The sequence below is a fragment of the Rattus norvegicus genome, chromosome Y (assembly GCF_021556685.1).
Source record: "Rattus norvegicus strain SHRSP/BbbUtx chromosome Y, alternate assembly SHRSP_T2T, whole genome shotgun sequence".
In the NCBI taxonomy this organism is placed as follows: Eukaryota; Metazoa; Chordata; class Mammalia; order Rodentia; family Muridae; genus Rattus; species Rattus norvegicus.
The window spans coordinates 35,429,873-35,447,153 of record NC_141555.1 but is presented as its reverse complement, the minus strand read 5'-3'; the positions used below and the strand labels follow the sequence as shown (position 1 = coordinate 35,447,153).

The window sequence follows — 17,281 nt, the reverse complement described above, 5'->3', positions numbered from 1 at the left end:
TCTTATGTTTGGCCTGAAGAAAGGATCAGGGTAAAACATCAAAAACCTTCAAGTCTTGTCATGGGAACATAGTAAGGTAGATAATGCAGAACTGATATCAAATGGGACAAGGGAACCAAATTCTATAGTCCATGCTTTCCTTTGCTTTAATGATGTCTGGAAATTTTTGGATAAAATAAGTGTTTGGGAGTTTATCATTTGAAGAAGGTACACAGTATTTACACTCTTATACTCACTCTCTAGCTCTGCCCCCTTTGTTGACAAAGTCATTGCCAATATTGAATTGGAAAACAGAATTTTTGAGTACACATTCAGGAATATGTATAACGTCCCCTCTCAAGGAATGTAGACAAAATAGTTAATACAATATTTATTCAATTGAAGGTCTGTAGGGAAAATACTTGCTTTGGAGATACAGAGAAAACCTAGGAAATTGAAGTGTATGTCACAGGAATGGACCTGGGAATAAAATTATTATCCAGAAGAATCTCCTCCACTCCATGTTCCTAGATCTTTTCTTCCCATGCCAAGCCCCTAACTAACTTTCTCCATTCAGAGAATGTAACCCCTAATGAAACAATAGAAGTACTTAGCATTGGAGAGATGTAGTATGTAAAGGTTTCCACTGTGTCACAGGAGACAGTCATGGAAAAGACACCCTCGAAATTGGTCAATGTAAGGAAAGCTGTTTAAAAGGTAGGCCATGGAAGTTCTCACTGACATCATCATTGGGTCCTGCCTTAAATATTCTTGTATCCTGGAGAGCCCTAACTGGTTCTGTGATGTTTCTAGCATTGTCCTGACAGCAACTGTCTCTCGGATATTCCTTCAGTACCTCTAGGGTTTACTAATTGGCATCTAATTTAGAGTAAACAGCCATTTGGGAGGGAGAAGAAAGAGGGTAAAGAGAATAGAGATGGGGAGAAGGAAGCTGGCCTTATGTCTTTGCATAAAAGAAAAGAAAAACTATGTGGTTCTTGTGAAAACACTCTGGGAAGATGGCTTTAGTTCTTTTGTTCTATGGGTTAACCAAGCTCATGGAGAAGTTGCTGAACATCCTAAAGACCTTTGGGCAGATGATAAATATTCTAGATACCCCTTTTTAGATTTTGATGGTCCTGGGGATGCTATTGCTGATGGTAAATTTTTCCCAGGAAGAGTCATAGAACCAGATTGATTTTTTTGATGCTTTAGAGGACATGGAATTTTTCTGATATACTTGGGCTAATAGCACAAGGTCTAAATGATTTTTTTTCGATGTGGACTTTCCATCATACCTTTGGAAATATAAAAAGTGTTATTGTATTTTGGAGTATAATTTTCACAATGACAAATTACTTTGAGGATGGAGAACACTTTCTGGAACCCTAGAGAGGGGTGAAGAAATTCCCTGAAACCCTAGGGCAGATTGGTGTACATGCCTTTTTGGTAGAAGGCAGAGGTACTTGAGCATCCTGGGACAATATGGTATATCCAGCATGCCCTTGTAAGGATTGGCAGATTTTCACAATTCCTTCATCATTTTTGGAAAATTTCAAGACCCTTTGGACAGATGGAGAACGTGTGGGACTCACGTGAGGAATATTCTAGCTTTTGGTGTCTCTTTGGCAGCAGAAGATGGCAAAGGATCCCTTTTGGCAGAAGGGGTAATGTTGAAACTGTTCCTTAGAGGAGAAATTTCTCAAGAGTCCATCAGAAGGTTCAAATCTTAACCCTTTGTTTCTAGAAACTGGATGCCTGTGGTCCAATTTGGTAGAGGGAGAATGTTGAGTATTTCTCCCAAGAGTGGACATGTGAAATAAATCTACTTGGGTAGATGGAGATAGTTGTAAAGCATGTTTTTCAGATGCAGTAGATCCTAAGACATCCTTCTCAGATGAGGAAGGTCTTAATGTACTGTGTATATGTTTAGAAATGCTGACTGTGATATCAGAATGGGGGGTAGGTATTAGAACTACCTCAGAAGATGTGACCTCTCCTAGAGCATCATGGACATATGTGAGAGGGCTGAGAGCCTCATGATCAGATATGGATGTTTCTAGATATTTTTGTGTAATTGAGGAAGTTCCAAAAAAATATTTCTTCTGCTGGAGAAGTGGAAATAGAGTTCTGTGTAGAAGTGGCAGGTTCCAAAGCCTGACTGGTAGGCAAAACAGGGTCCAAGACCCCTTCAGAATATAAGGTAAAATCCAAAGTCTTTGATGTACTTTGCAGATGTTTTGGGCCCGATTTTGGGTATAAAAAAGGACTGGCAACCATTTGTTCATATTTGGAAGAGTGCGTAGCATCTTCTGTATTTGGGGAAGATGGCCTGATCTTGAGGAGATAAGGAAGTTCAAATAGTCCCCCGTGAAACCTGCAGAGGTCATATGCATTCTTTTGCACAAATGGAAAACAAGGAATCAATTTCCTCAGATATCAAGGATGCTACAGCCACTAGTGTTTGCATTTCATGTTCCACCACTCCTGGTTCACATACAGTTGGATCCATAATGTTCTCTACAGATGGAATATGTCCAAGAAAATCTTTTGTATATGTGTCACATCAACCAGCCGTTTCTAAGATGTGGCTGTGGGTAGAATTCCTTTAGTAGATGTTTCTTGTCCCACCGTCTCTTAATGAGATAGAGTACTACTCAGAGAATCCTGCTTAGTTTTGGAAAATTCTAGCTTCTCTGATGTACATGTGAAAATTTTGGAGCCTCTCCTTTTGGACAGTATGACCTAGAGTCCCCTGTGGAGAAAGGGGATATTTACTCTTCTCCATACATTGTGTAAATATGGAGTCTGAGGTAATGTCTGTCTTTTTCTCTGAGCTGTGTTCCCTGTAGTGCAAAATGCTGGGTCCTCATTCCATATCCAGTTTGCTAATTTGTGTCTTTTTAGGGGGCAATTGTGTTCTTTGATGTTTAGAGATATTTAGGAATAGTGATGGTTGCTTTCTGTTTTTTCATAATTTGAAGTTAGTTTATGTTTGTGTGCTTCTCTTCTCTGTTTTGTTGAGAAAAGTTTAATTTCTTTCTTTATCTATGGTTTTACTTGCCACAATGTGTTGGACTTTGCCATTGATTATCCTTTGTAGGACTGGATATGTGGAACGATACTGTGTAAATTTGGTTTTGTCATGGAATATCGTGAAACCCGTTAAGCTCCTCTGCTTCTCCAGCCCTTCCCTCAGCTCTCCAGTGGAACTCACTGAGCTCCATCCAATGTTTGGCCGTGCATCTGTGCAGCTGTTTCAGTCGGCTGCTCCATTGTGCCTTCCAGAGGAAAATAATGCTACCCTCCTGTCTGCAAACACAAGAAAAGACCATTAATAATGTCAGGGTTTGCCGTCTGCCCATAGGATAAGTCTCACATCCGGCCACTTATCCTTTGACCATTCCCTCATTTCCTCTTCCATCTCTGTCCCTGTGTTTCTTATAGAGGGGGCAATTTCTGGGTCAAAATTTGGGGGGTGGTTTGTGTCCTTAACCTTCCACCATAGGTCCTCCGTGGCTACGGAAAGTGAACATTTCAGTATCTGTATCCCCATTGCTACGAGTCTCAGCTAAAGTCACCCTCATCGATGCCAGGGTAGCCTCACCCATCCCAGATTGCAGGCAAATCATAGAGATAGCACCAACCCTGGACAGTCACTGATTTCAGTTTATTCTCTTGGCTCTCTGTCCCTTTTGCACGCCTCTCCCAAGAAATGATTCTCAAACCCCATATCCCTTCCCATCCCCTCAGCCACCCAATCCTTTCCTTCCATCTGCCTCCTCTCATTATTTTATTCCTCCTTCTGAGTGAAATCAAAGCATTTTTCTTGGATCTTTCTTCATGTTTAGCCTCTTTGGTTCTGTAGATCGCAGCGTGTGAATTCTGTACTTTATGGCTAATACCGTCTTTTAATCACTTAAATTTAATCATGTACATGTTATTTTGGGTCTCAGTTACCTCATTCAGAACAATACTTTCCCATTCCATCTACTTGACCGCATCTTCACAATGTCCTTATTTTTCATAGCTGCGTAGTATTCCATAGTGTAAATGAACCACATATTCTGTAGCCATTCTTTCATTGAGGGGCATCTCGGTTATTTCTATTTTCTACTCATTATGAAGAATGAAGCTAGGAACATGATGGAGCACGTGTCTTTGCGGTATGGCAGATGTCTTTTCAGACATAAGGCCAGGAGTAGTACAGCTAGGTCTATAGGAAGAATATTCCTCGTTCTTTCAGAATCCACTGAATAGATATGCAATGTCATTATTCAGTTTTGATCTTCCCCGGCAAACGGTATTTGTATCCTTATATTTATCAGCTTCCTCAAAGGAGGATGCCTCTAACTAGACCTCTATCATGTATTAAGGAGATCGCATATGAACCTTCTGTCTATTTTAATTGTTCAGTAAATGCTAGAGCCTATGACAGGGAGCCAGAGAGGAAATTTGATAATGGAGGGTGGAGGATGGGGTTAGGTAGAGAGTCAGAATAGGGTAAGAGAGGTATAGTATTATTACTATATAATAATTTAATATACTAACATAATATATAAATATTAATTATATTGAATCATGATATTAATATTTAATAATTTAATATATTAATGTACTATATCTTTATTTATTATTTATTATAATAATATAATTCAATATATTAATATACTAGAGTAATATTTATTATATATTAGCATAACTTTGATATATAACAATTTAAAATGTTAATATAGTATATTAATATTACTTATATTATTATAATGTTAGTATATAATAATTTAATATATTAATTTATTATATAATATTATATATATGTATATACACACACACACATAAATATACTGCATGCTATGCAACATCCACAAAGTTAACTCCAAGTGAGCTCGCATGTTAATGGGAAATCCTGAGGGTAGAATATTTTTTTTCAGTTTTGTTTGCTTATATGGTGGATCACTTTGATGGGTTTTCCTAGATTGATCCACTCCCGCAACCTCAAGAGGAAGCCTACATGATGGCACTGAATGGCGGTTTTGATATGCCCTTGGATATTATTTTGGAACATTTTACCTAGTAATTTTTCCACCAATGTTCGTAAGGGAAATTCGTCTGAAATTCTTCTTTTGTTGAGTCGTTTGTGATTTAGGTGTCAGGGTGACAGTGGTGACATGGAATCAGTTTGGCTATTTTCCTCCTGTTTCTGTTTTTGGAGTAGGTTGAGAATTCTTTGAAAATCTGGTAGGAGTCTGTACTCAATCTGGCCCTGGGGCTGTTTCAGTGGGTAAACTTAATTACTGTTTGTGTCTCTTTAGTTGTTATAGAGCTATTTACATAGTTTATCCTACCAGAATTTACCAGTGATCAGTGTAATCAGTCTACACAATCATTCACTTTGTTCAGAGCTTCTAATTTTTGAGACAGCAGGTAATTGAAGTGAGACCTAAAGATTCTGTGACTTTCATCAGTGTCCATTGATACGGCTCCCTGGTTCAATTCTGTTTTTGTTATTTGGATGATTTCTCTCAACCTATTAGATTATCTGTCTGTGTGTTTGTCTGTCAGGTTGATGTTCCAAGGAACCAACTCTTGGGTTTTTTTTTTTTTTTTTGATCTTTGTATTCTCTTTGTTTCTGATGGATCACTTTCACCCCGAGTCTGATCATTTCTTGCTGTCTCCTCCTTTAATATGTATTTGCTTCTTTTTATTTTAGAGATTTAGGGTGTGCTGTGAAGTTGCTAGTGTGTGGTCTCTCCGGTTTCTTTATGAAAGTGCCCAGTGCTGAATATGCAAGTTCCTCTTAGCACTACTTTCCTTATGTCCCTTAAGTTTGAAGAAGCTGTGCCTTCATTTTCATTAAATTCTAGGAACCCTTTTTGTTTTTCATGTCTTCTCGGAACTGGTTGTTTTTCAGTTGCGAGCTATTTAATTTCAATGAGTTCATACACTTTTTCTTATTGTTGAAGTCCAGTTTTAATCCGTGGTGATCTGAAAAGATCCAATGGTTAGCACAGTCTTTCTGTATCTGTTCTGGCTTGTTTAGAGTGGGAGAACATGGTCAGTTTATGATAAGGTTCCATGAGGTACTGAAAAGAAAGAGTGTACTTTTGTGTTCGAGTAAACTATTCTGTAGATATCATTGAGGTCAATCTAATTGAACCCCGTATTAGTTACATCATTTATATTTTTTTAGTTTCTGTCTCAATGGCCTGTCCTTGGTGAGAGTGGGACATTGATGTTCCCCACTATTAATATTTGAGGTTCAATGTGATATTTAAGCTTCAGGAATATTTCTCTCACCAATGTTGCTGCTTTTGTCTTTGACACATAGACATCCAGAACTGAGATGACATTTTGGTGGATTTTTCTTCTGAAGCATAAGAATTGTCCTTCCCCATCTCTTTTGATTACTTTTGGTTGAAAGTCTGATTTGCCGGATGTTAGAATGGCTACACCATCTTGTTTCTTGTGTCCATTTGCTTGGAAAACTTTGCCGATTCCTTAGTCTGAGGTTGTGTCTATCTCGGTTGCTAGATTGTGTTACTTGAGTGCAAAAGAAGGATGGATCCTGTTTTTAAATCCACTGTATTAGCCTGTGTCCTTTTACTGCTGAGTAGAGGCCATTAATGCTTAAAGGTATTAATGAGAAGTGATATTTAGTTCATGCTATTTTGATGTTACAGGAGCAGTGATTTTTCTTTGCTTGCATGTTTTTTGGTTTTTGTTTTTTCGATTGGGATGTTTGAGTGTTTTTGTGAGTATTAGATCTGTTCTGTAGGGTGCATGATTTTTTTGTTTGCATGTTTTTGTTTTTGTTTTTTTTGGAGAGCTGTAAGAGTATGCGTGAGAATATGAGATCCCTTCTGTTGGTTATGCTATGTAATTATTAATATCTAGTGGGAGGCAGGGACGGTTCAATTTCTTAAAATTCATCAATATAATCTACTATATAATGAGACTGAAAGAAAAAAATCACATAATAATCTCATTAGGTGATGAAAAAGCTTGCAAAAATATTCCAACCCCCCCTTCATGTTAAAAGCATCAGAGTGATCAGTGATACCAGTCCTATGCAGAAACAAAATAGAAGCAATGGACAGCAAGCCAGCACGCAACATCAACCTAAATGGAAAGAAACATAAAGAAATTCCATTAAAGTTAAGGACAATGTAAGGATGCCCACACTTCCTACTCAGTATAGTATTTGAAATTCTATCCAGGTTAAAAGCATGGTTCAAATTTTGTTCTGAAATGGAGTATGGCCAAGGCCTGTGAAGGAGGAATGGCGCACAGCTTTAGAACTCCTGCAGTATGGCCCACTCTTCCCCCCAGTCCCGTTGGACCTTGGAGAGTCAGGAACCCAACGAGGACTTCATGCAGAGTGTCACTCGGTTTTTGCACTAATATCTCTCTTAATCTAAGAAGTGCATGAAAATCCTCATGGAGCTTCACACCACTCAGAGGGCAGCACCATTGGTATTTGCAATAACAGTGGTCAAGATCTTTTAGGATTTGCCTCTGGGGCAGATCAGTGCTTCCATCATTGCCCGAGGAAATGTAGAATGGTCAGCGACGACCGCCAACCTTAAAACACATTTGGAAAAGTAAATTGCTTGTGAAGCTGACTAAGATGTTGTCCCTACTGACTCTGAGGTAATAAAAAATTTATGTAACAGTTTGAGGTTTGGAAAGGCTGGGACGTTTTAAGGTCAGGGATCAAGAACAATGGCGGCACAGGCTAATGGTGTGACTGTCACAAAGGCTGAACTGTTGATGACTGATTTCTGTCCCAGGTTTAGCCTCAGTTCCTGATAGGTTTTAATAAGGATTGCCAATCACAGATGTGCATTCTGATCATTTAAAGCAGATATGACATTTTTATACAGATATTTAGATTTCTGTTTTTTTAAAGATTCTTGAGTTACTGTTAAAGATAAATAATACAATATTTAAACATTTCTCTGTAAATTGAAATTGATTACTTATGATGTTACGTTGGCCTTGGGAGGAATTTGATTTCTTTAGGTGTACTATGTAATATTTGTTCTAATACAGTATTGGGTATCATTTTTTCAGCACTATGCAAGAAAATAAAACTAGAACATGATCACATTTGTGTAATATAATATTCAATAAATTAATGGCCTATACGGAAAATACTGCCTGTCGGGAAAAAGAGAAAACCTAGAAAATTGAACTGTATGTCACAGGAATGAACCTCGGAATAAAAATATTATCTAGAAAAATCTCCTATACTTTATTTTCCTAAATCATTTCTACCCATGCCAAGCCCCTGACCAACTTTCTCCATTCAGAGTAAGTAACCACTATTGAAGACAAGAGAAGTCTCTAGATTTAGAGAGATATAGTATGTAAAGGTTTCCACTGTGTCACAAAAGACTCACCTGGAAAAGGCACTCTCAAAATTGGTCAATGAAAGCAAAGCTGTTCAGCAGGTAGGATATGGAGGTTCTCAGTGACACCATCATTAGTCCCTCCCTGAAAAATCTCTTGTAACCTTGAGAGCTCTAGCTCCTTCTGTGAGGTCATAAGTGTTGTTGTGACAGCACTTGCTTCTTAGATATTCCTTCAGTACCTCTAGGGCTTACTAATTGGCCTTTAATTCAGAGTGAACAGCCATTTTTGAGGGAGAAAAGGAGGATGAAGAGATCAGAGGTGGAAAGAAGGAAGATGACCTTCTGTCTTGGTGTTAAAAAAGGAAGAAATACGTGGTCCATTGGAGAGCTAAATTAGTCCTGGGTAGGTTTTTAGTGGGTTCCCTGAAGAGACAGCCTTGATCTGAGTCTTCCACATATGGGAATCAGGAGATGGGAGCCTCTCAGAAGCATCTGGACTTCCCTGTTCTTATGGTTCCTGGAAGTCAGAGTGTTTATATCATTCATTATATCATTCATTTCTTTATTCCACAAGCCAATATTGGGAAGGGCACAGTTGTTTCCTGAGAGCTCATGACTTTTATTCTTTTTGTCATGAAGATAAAGGTCCTGAGGAAGAAGGGATGAACAAGTATTGTATTTTCAGCTCAGAGTAAACTCCTTCAGGCTTTGGATCCCTATAGTGCTGTTTGTGTCTGACACTGATATCTGGGATAGAGAAGTTCTTCTAGTTGAGATTTCATCATCTCAGTCTTTCAGTAGTATGACTCTAACTACCATTTCCTTACAGTGACCCTTTACATTTCTGAGTCAATAGGTGAGATATGCTAGCAGTTTCTTTTCTTTTATTTCTTCCATTTTTTTCATTTTTAGCAAATTTTATTGCTTATTTAATTGGATATTTCTATATTAACATTTCAAATGTTATTTTCTTTCACAGTTTCCTGTCAATAAGACCCCTAACTGGTCCCACTACCCTTCTTCTATAACCTCCCTTACTGCACCTTGACATTCTTTGAACTGGGAGTCAAACCTGGGAAGGACAAAGTTCTTCTCCTTCCATTGGTGCACAATAGGGCCATCCTCTGTAACATATGATATTGGAGCCATAGTTCTGTCCATGCACAGAATATTGGATTAGTACCAGAAATCTCTGTTTCTTTGGAATTGCTTTTAGTATGGAGTTGAAAGCCCCTTCAATTTTTTTGGAGCGATGTCCTTGCTGTCCTCCAATGTTTATGTTATTATTATGGTTAGAATTAAGTATGACTATTTTCATGGAAAATCCCCACCCAGCTGCAGAATACTAATACACATCTGGTGGTCAAGAAAAATAATAATATTTCAAAGTTGTCCTGCTGACTAATAATATGACATACCTGTGACATTTCTGATATTATGTCAACATCAGCTGACTCCCTGACCACACCAATACTGTATCTTTGGCCTGAGTAAATGTTTGTTACTTCTCCCCTCCCTCTGTTACCCCTGTTATGGTATAAATTCATCCTTGGAGGAAAATAAAATTTTTGCCTTGATCAGACTCCTATCTTAACGTCCTTCTTTGCGACCCTTGTCCCCAATTCTATTCCTGGCACCCTCAGACCTCTCACTTACAAATGGCTACCAATGTGCAGCTCTTTGAAGATGTTCTTGAGGAGAACGTCTATCACTGTGAATAGGCTGGTCTGTCTTTTTGTTTGTGGAAGCCTTCGTTCCCCCTTGGAGCTTTTGCTCCCACCCCCGTCCCATCCCAGAGCTTTTGCTGAGTGAGGGAACAAGCATTCTACAGTCATCTTTTGTGACATGTCTCAGGGAGTCACTCAGGACACAAATAGGGTTAAAATTTAAAAAAAAAAAATCTTAGATTTTGTAAAAATATTTGTCCATAGTTCCCCCAGGAGGGAACAACTGATTCAAAAGATAGTACAGAGTTAGTGATTGTTTAATGGATGGGATAACCCTTTTACTGAAGTCTACCCCCTGTAATGAATAAAAGTTGTGTGGTTTATGGGTACAAGGTTGGCTCTCCTTGTATGGATGAGCAACCTCACATATGTGGATTTAAAACCTTATACCCTCATGCTACTGCAGTGGTCACTTTGTCAATCTGTGCTCCGTGCTTGTGCTCCAGAAGTGGTCCACTATGAGGTCTTACAACATTTTGGTCCATCACAGGGAACTCTGTTCCCTCCAGACCACAATTGGCGAAGAGATCAGAGGTAAGCACAAGCAAATCTGTGTTTTGTGTTCTGTGTTACTTTCTGTTTTGTCTCTGTGTCATGTCTGGTTTTTGTTTCATGTTGACTTGTGTTGTCTGCCTCTGATGGCTGAAGTGTTTGAGTCACCACTGGAGAGGATTGAGAGTCCACTTGGTAGTCGCTATTGGTCCTGTTAGGGGCTTACAGCTGTGACAGGACGACTTGCTAGTTTTCACAGGCCATAGGCCCTAGAGGGTGCTCTAGGAGGAGAAAGGAATCTAGAGGACCCTCTAGAAACCCATTGCAATGCCCTTGAAGCCCTCCATTGTGTAGATGTCATTATTATTGTTAGAATTAACAATTAACAATCGGTTCATGTTAACCTAGTTAACAATTAACTAGGTTCATGAAAAATCCCCAGCCAGCTGAAGAAGACTAATACAAATCTGGTGGTCAAGAAAAATAATAATATGATAATGTTGTCCTGCTGATTAATAATACGACAAACCTGTGAACTTTCTGACGTCCTTTCAACATCAGTTCCATAACCAAATGAATCCTGTGTTCTTGCCCTGCGTAAATGTTTCCTACTTCCCCCTCCCTCTGTAACCCCTGTGATGTTATAAATTCAGCCTTGGAGAAAAATAAAATAGATGCCTTTTTCAGGCTCTTATCTTGGCATCCTTCTTGCGTTCTTTGTCCCACATTCTCTTCCAGGTACCTTCAGAACCCTCACTTACACAGCATTTGTAATCCTTTCTCAAAATCTCAACAGATCAGTTGTCAGTAAACTAGTTTGCCACTAGCATTAACTTCTGTATTTGATAAGTTTAGCTGTGTCTCCCAGGAAAGATCTATATCCGGTACCTGGAAGCATGTACTTCATTCATCAATCATATCTAGTTTTGGTGATATATATATATATATATATATATATATATATATATATATATATATATATATATATATATAGTGTCTCCTACAGCAATGAGGTTAAGTAGAATTTTAGCATGGATTCTGAGCAAGTAGTTCAAGAATGTAGAATCCACAAATGACAATGCCAAATAAACTCCATCCTGTTCTTATGAACATATTGAAGTTGAGGTTTAACTGTACCTCAAGTCATTCCTCTCCCTGCCCATCCAAATGAATCTTATGTTTTGTCTGAAGAAAGAACCATGATAAAATATCCAAAAACCTCAAGTCTGGCCCTGGGAAAACCAAAGGTAGATTTATAGAACTTATATCTATTGGGACTACAGATCTGCTTTCTAAAGTCCATGTTGTCCTTTGCTTTACAGATGTCTCATAAATTTTGGATTAAATATGCATTTAGAGTTCATTATTTGAAGTAGGCACACAATATTTTCACTGTTCTGTTCACTCTATAGCTCTACCCCCTTTGTTGCAAATATCTGGGAGTAAGAGGTGCTTCTAATTGAGACTTCACCATCTCACTATTTCCAATATTATTTCTCTGACTACCATTCCCTGACATTGACACATTAGATTTCTCAGTCAACAGCTGTGTTTAGCTGGCAGTTTTCTTTTCATTTATTTCTTATATTTTTTTTATTTTTTTTACAAATTTTATTTGTTTTTTTAATGTATATTTCAATATTCACCTTTATAATATTATTTCCTTTAAGAGTTTCCTCCCATAAGATCACTAACTGGTCCCTCTCCACTTCTTCTATAACTCCCTTACTGTCCCTTCTAATTCTCTTTAACTGTGAATCAAACCAAGGGAGGATCAGTGGTTCTTCTTCCATTGGTGCCCAACAAGGCCGTTTTCTGCTACATATGCAGTTGGAGACATAGGTCTGTTCACGTTTAGTCTTTCAATATTAGTCTCATACCAGAAAACTTTGATTCATTAGCAATGTTGTTCTTATGGTGTTGAAAGTCCCCTCAGCTCTTGTTAGCCTTTCTCAAAATCTACCAACAAGAGGTCCATTTTCAGTTCACAGATTTACCAATAGCATACACTTTTGCATTTGACATGCTCTAGCTGTGTCTCTCACAACATAGCTATATCAGTTTTCTGGCAGAATGCACTTCTTAGCTTCATCAATTATAATTGGTGACAGATATATATACATATATACATATATATATACATATATATATATATATATATACACACACACACACACACTTTTGGTGCCTACAGCTTTTTGGTGGAATGTTAACATGGATTCTGTGCAACTAGGTCAAGAATGTAGAGTTTACAATGACAATGTTAAATAGACTCTCTCCTGTACTTGAAGTTCAGGTTTCACTGTTCCTCAAGCTTTCTTAACCCTGCCAATCCTCCTGTTTCTTATATTTGGCTTTAAGAAAGAATCACGGTAAAATATCTAAAACCTTCAAGTCTGGCCATGGGAACACAGGAAGGTAGATAGTGTGGTAAAGATATCAAATGTGACTAGAGGTCGGAATTTATAGTCAATATGGTCCTTTGTTTTATTGATGTCTGGTAATTTTTGGATAAAATAAGGATTTGTGTGTTGATCATTAGAATTATGTACGAATATTTCCACTGCTATATTGACTCAATAGACAGGCCAAGTTTGTTGCCGAATTCATTGCAAAAAAAAAAAAAAGGGAATTGGAAAAATGAAATTTTGAGTACACATGCAGGAATATATATAATGTCCCCTGTCAATGAATGTACAATCAGATAATGCAAAACAATGTTCACTCAATTAAAGGTCTGTAGGGAAAATACTGGCACATGGAAAACTGAGGAAACCTAGGGAATAGAACTGAATGTCACAGGATTGGACCGGGGAATAAAATTATTCACCAGAAGAATCTCCTTCACTCCTTGTTCCTATTACTTTTCTAACCTTGCCAAGCCCCTGACGAACTTCTCCATTCAGAGCATGTAACCACTAATGAAGCAGAGAGAAGTCCCTAGCTTAGAGAGATGTAGCATGTAAAGGTTTCCACTATGTCACAGGAAACACTCCAGGAAAGGGCATCTCCAAATCTGGTCAATGTAAGGAAATCTGTTCAGCAGGTAGGCCATGGCAGTTCTCAGTAACATCATCATTAGGCCCTCCCTGAAAAATCTCTTGTAACCTGGAGAGCCCTAGCTTCTTCTGTGATGTCACAAGTGCTATTGTGACTGCAAATGCCTCTCAGATATTCCTTCAATACCTCTACGGTTTACTAATTGGCCTCAAATTCAGAGTAAACAGCCATTTGAGAAGGAGAACAAAGAGAATGAAGAGATAAGAGATGGGCAAAGGAAGCTGGCCTTCTGTCTTGTATAAAGAAAGGAAGGAAGATGTGGTTTATGGGATAGCTCAGTGAGACATGGGTAGGCATTGAGTGGGATAACTGAAGAGAAAGCCTTTATCTGACCCTTCCACATATGGGAATATGGAGCAGGGAGCCTCTCAGAAGCATCTGGACTTCCCTTGTTGTTATTTTTCTTGAAAGTCAGATAGTTTATATCATTAATTTCCATATCCCAAAAGCCAAGTGTTGGAAAGGGCAAAGTTGTTTTTCTGAGAGCTCATGGCCTTTGTCCTTTTGGGCCAGGAGGAAAAGTTCCTTAGGAAGAAGGGAAAGACAAGAATTGTGTCCTGAGCTCAGAGTAAACTCTTTCATGCTTTGGATTCCTATAGTGCAGTTTGTGTCTGTCACTGATATCTGGAAGAGACAAGTGCTTCTACCTGAGATTTCATCATCTCAGTCTTTCCACTAGTATTACTCTACCATTCCCTGACAACGACACTTTAGATTTCTGAATGAATAGTTCTAATTAGCTGGCAGATTCTCTTCTTTTATTTCTTTCATTTTTTATCATTTTTTAACAAATTATATTGCTCTTTTAATTGGATATTTATATATTTACATTTAAAATATTATTTCTTTTCCCTATTTCTTGCCCATAAGATCCCTAATCGGTCCCACTCTCCTTCTTCTATAGGCTCACTTACTGCGCCTTCACATTCCCGTTAACTGGGATCAAAACTAGGGAGGACCAAGGGCCTCTCTTTCCATTGGGACCCAAACAGGTCATCCTCTGCTACAGATGCAATTGAGTCCGAGGTCTACCCATGTATAGTCTTTGAATATTGGTTTAGTATATATATATATATATTTGAATATTGGTTTAGTATATATATAATTTGTTGGTTCCTACAGCTGTGACATCATGTGGAATTTTAATTTGGATTCTGAGCAACTAGGTCAAGAATGTAGAATCCACAAATGACAATGTCAAATAGACTCCCTCCTGTTCTTTTGAACCTATGGAAGATGAGGTTTCACTGGTCCTCTAGCGGTTCTTCTCCCTGCTCATCCTCCATTATCTTATGTTTGGCCTTAACAAAGAATCATGGTAAAACATCCAACCCTCAAGTCCTGCACAGGAATACATTAAGGTTGCTATTGTAGTACTGATATCAAATGGGAATAGAGAACTGAATTCTATAGTCCATGTGATCCTTTGCAGTATTGATGTCTAGTAATCTTTGGATAAATTAAGGATTTGGGAGTTTATCATTTGAAGTAGGTACACAATGTTTACACTGTTATACTCACTCTAGAGCTGGGCCCACTTTGTTGCCAAAACCATTGCAGAAAATGGAATTGGAGAACTGAATTTTTGAGTACACATTGAGGAATATTTATAAAGTCCCCAATCAAGGATTGTACAATAAAAAAGTGAAATACATATTCATTCAATTAAAGGTCTGTATGCAAAATAATGGCCTTTGGGAAACAGAGAAAACCTAGAAATTTGAACTGTATGTCACAGTAATAAAACTGGGAATAAAAATATTATCTGGAAGAATCTCCTCCACTCCATGTTCCTAAATCATTTCTACCCATGCCAAGCCCCTGACTAACATTCTCCATTCAGAGCATGTAACCACTAATAAAGCACAGAGAAGTCTGTAGCTTTAGGGAGATTTAGTAAATGAAAGTTTCCACTGTGTACCAGGAGTCACTCCTGGAAAGGGCACCCTTGAATCTGGTCAGGAAATTGTTCAGCAGGTAGGCCATGGCAGCTTTCAGTGACATCAGCATTAGTCCCTCCCTAAATAATCTCTTGTATCCTGCCTCTCAGATATTCTTTCCTTACGTCTAGGATTTGTATAGTGGCCTCTACTTCAGAGTAAACAGCCTTTGGGAAGGAGAACAAAGATGATGAAGAGATCAGAGATGGGGAAAAGGAACCTGGCCTTCTGTCTTGTTATTAAAAAAAGGAAGAAATACGTGGCCCATGGGAAAGCTCAGTGAGTCCTATGTAGGAGTTGAGTGGAATCGCTGAAGAGATAGCCTAGACCTGAGCCTTCCACATATGGGAATAAAGAGATTGTAGCCTCTCAGAAGCATCTTGACATCCCTGGTTTTTATGGTTCCTGGAAGTCAGAGAGTTTATATTATTACTTTCTTTATTCCAAAAGACAGGTTTTTATCTTGGCACATTTGTTTTCCTGACAGCTCATGGCTTTTACTCTTTTTGCCCAGAAGAAAAACCTCCTAAGGAAGAAGAGACAGACAAGTATCGTGTCCTCAGCTCAGAGTAAACTCCTCCGTGCTTTGGATACCTATTGTGCAGTTTGTGTCTGACACTGATATCTGGGAGAGAGAAGTGCTTCTAATTCAGACTTCATCATCTCAATATTTCGACTAGTATTACTCTGACTGCCATTCCCTGACAGTGACCCATTTGATTTCTGAGTCCATAGATGTGATTAGCTGGAAGTTCTCTTTTCTTTTATTTCTTTCATTTTTTTTATATTTTAACAAAATACATTGCTTTTTTATTTGGATATTTCTATATTTACATTTCAAATGTTATTTCCTTTCCCACTTTTCTGTCCATAAGATCCCTAACTGGTCTGCCTTACTGTCCCTTGAACTAACAGTCAAACCTAGAGAGGACTAAGGGCTTCTCATTCCAATAGTGCCCAAAAAGGCCATCCTCTGCAACATAAGCATTTGGAACCATAGGTTTGTCCACGAATAGTCTTTGATTATTGTTTTAGATCCAGAACATACTGGTTCATTGACATTGTTGTTCTTATGTGGTTGAACTCAGCATCAGCTCTTATAATTCTTTCTCAAAATCTACATAACTCTGGTGTCAGAAAAGTAATAAGACTGTAGTGTTCCTTCTATTTCTAGTTTGTTGAATAGTTAGGAGAATATTGGTATTAGGTGTTCTATGAAGGTCTGAGAGAATTCTGTACTAAACCTTCCTCATCCTGGGATCTCTTGGTTAGGAGACATTTAATGACTGCTTCTACTACTCTACAAGTAAAGGTAGTATTTAGATGGTTTATCTGATCGTGATTCAAGATACTTTGGTATCTTGTATCTGTCTAGAAAATTATCCATTTGATCCTTGCTTTCCTGTTTTGTTAAGTATATGCTTTTATAGTAGGATCTGATAATTTTTTGAGCTTCCTCATTTTCTACGGTTATATCTCTATTTCACTTCTGATTGTGTTATTTTTATTTTGAATACAAAGGATTTACCTATCTTCTGGATTTTTCAAAGAACCAGCTCCTGGTTTTGTTGATTCTCTACATAATACCTTTTGTTTCTACTTGGTTGATTTCAGTACGGAGTTTGATTATTTCCTGCTGTCTAGTACTCTTGGTGTATTTGGATTTTTATTGGTTCTGAGATTTCAGGTGTTCGGACAAACTGCGAGTGTATCATAGCTCCTGTTTCT

The 17,281-nt window shown here is 38.1% G+C and overlaps 1 long non-coding RNA gene across 1 annotated transcript; it reads right to left on the bottom strand.

The window, feature by feature from the left end:
* Window positions 1–355: 355 nt before the first annotated feature.
* On the bottom strand, window positions 356–8,647 carry LOC147998010 (uncharacterized). The gene is made up of 3 exons (XR_015647438.1): window positions 8,383–8,647; window positions 7,041–7,099; window positions 356–3,291 (listed from the first exon to the last, which is right to left on the bottom strand). It is a non-coding gene; the product is annotated as an uncharacterized LOC147998010 (long non-coding RNA).
* Window positions 8,648–17,281: the final 8,634 nt, after the last annotated feature.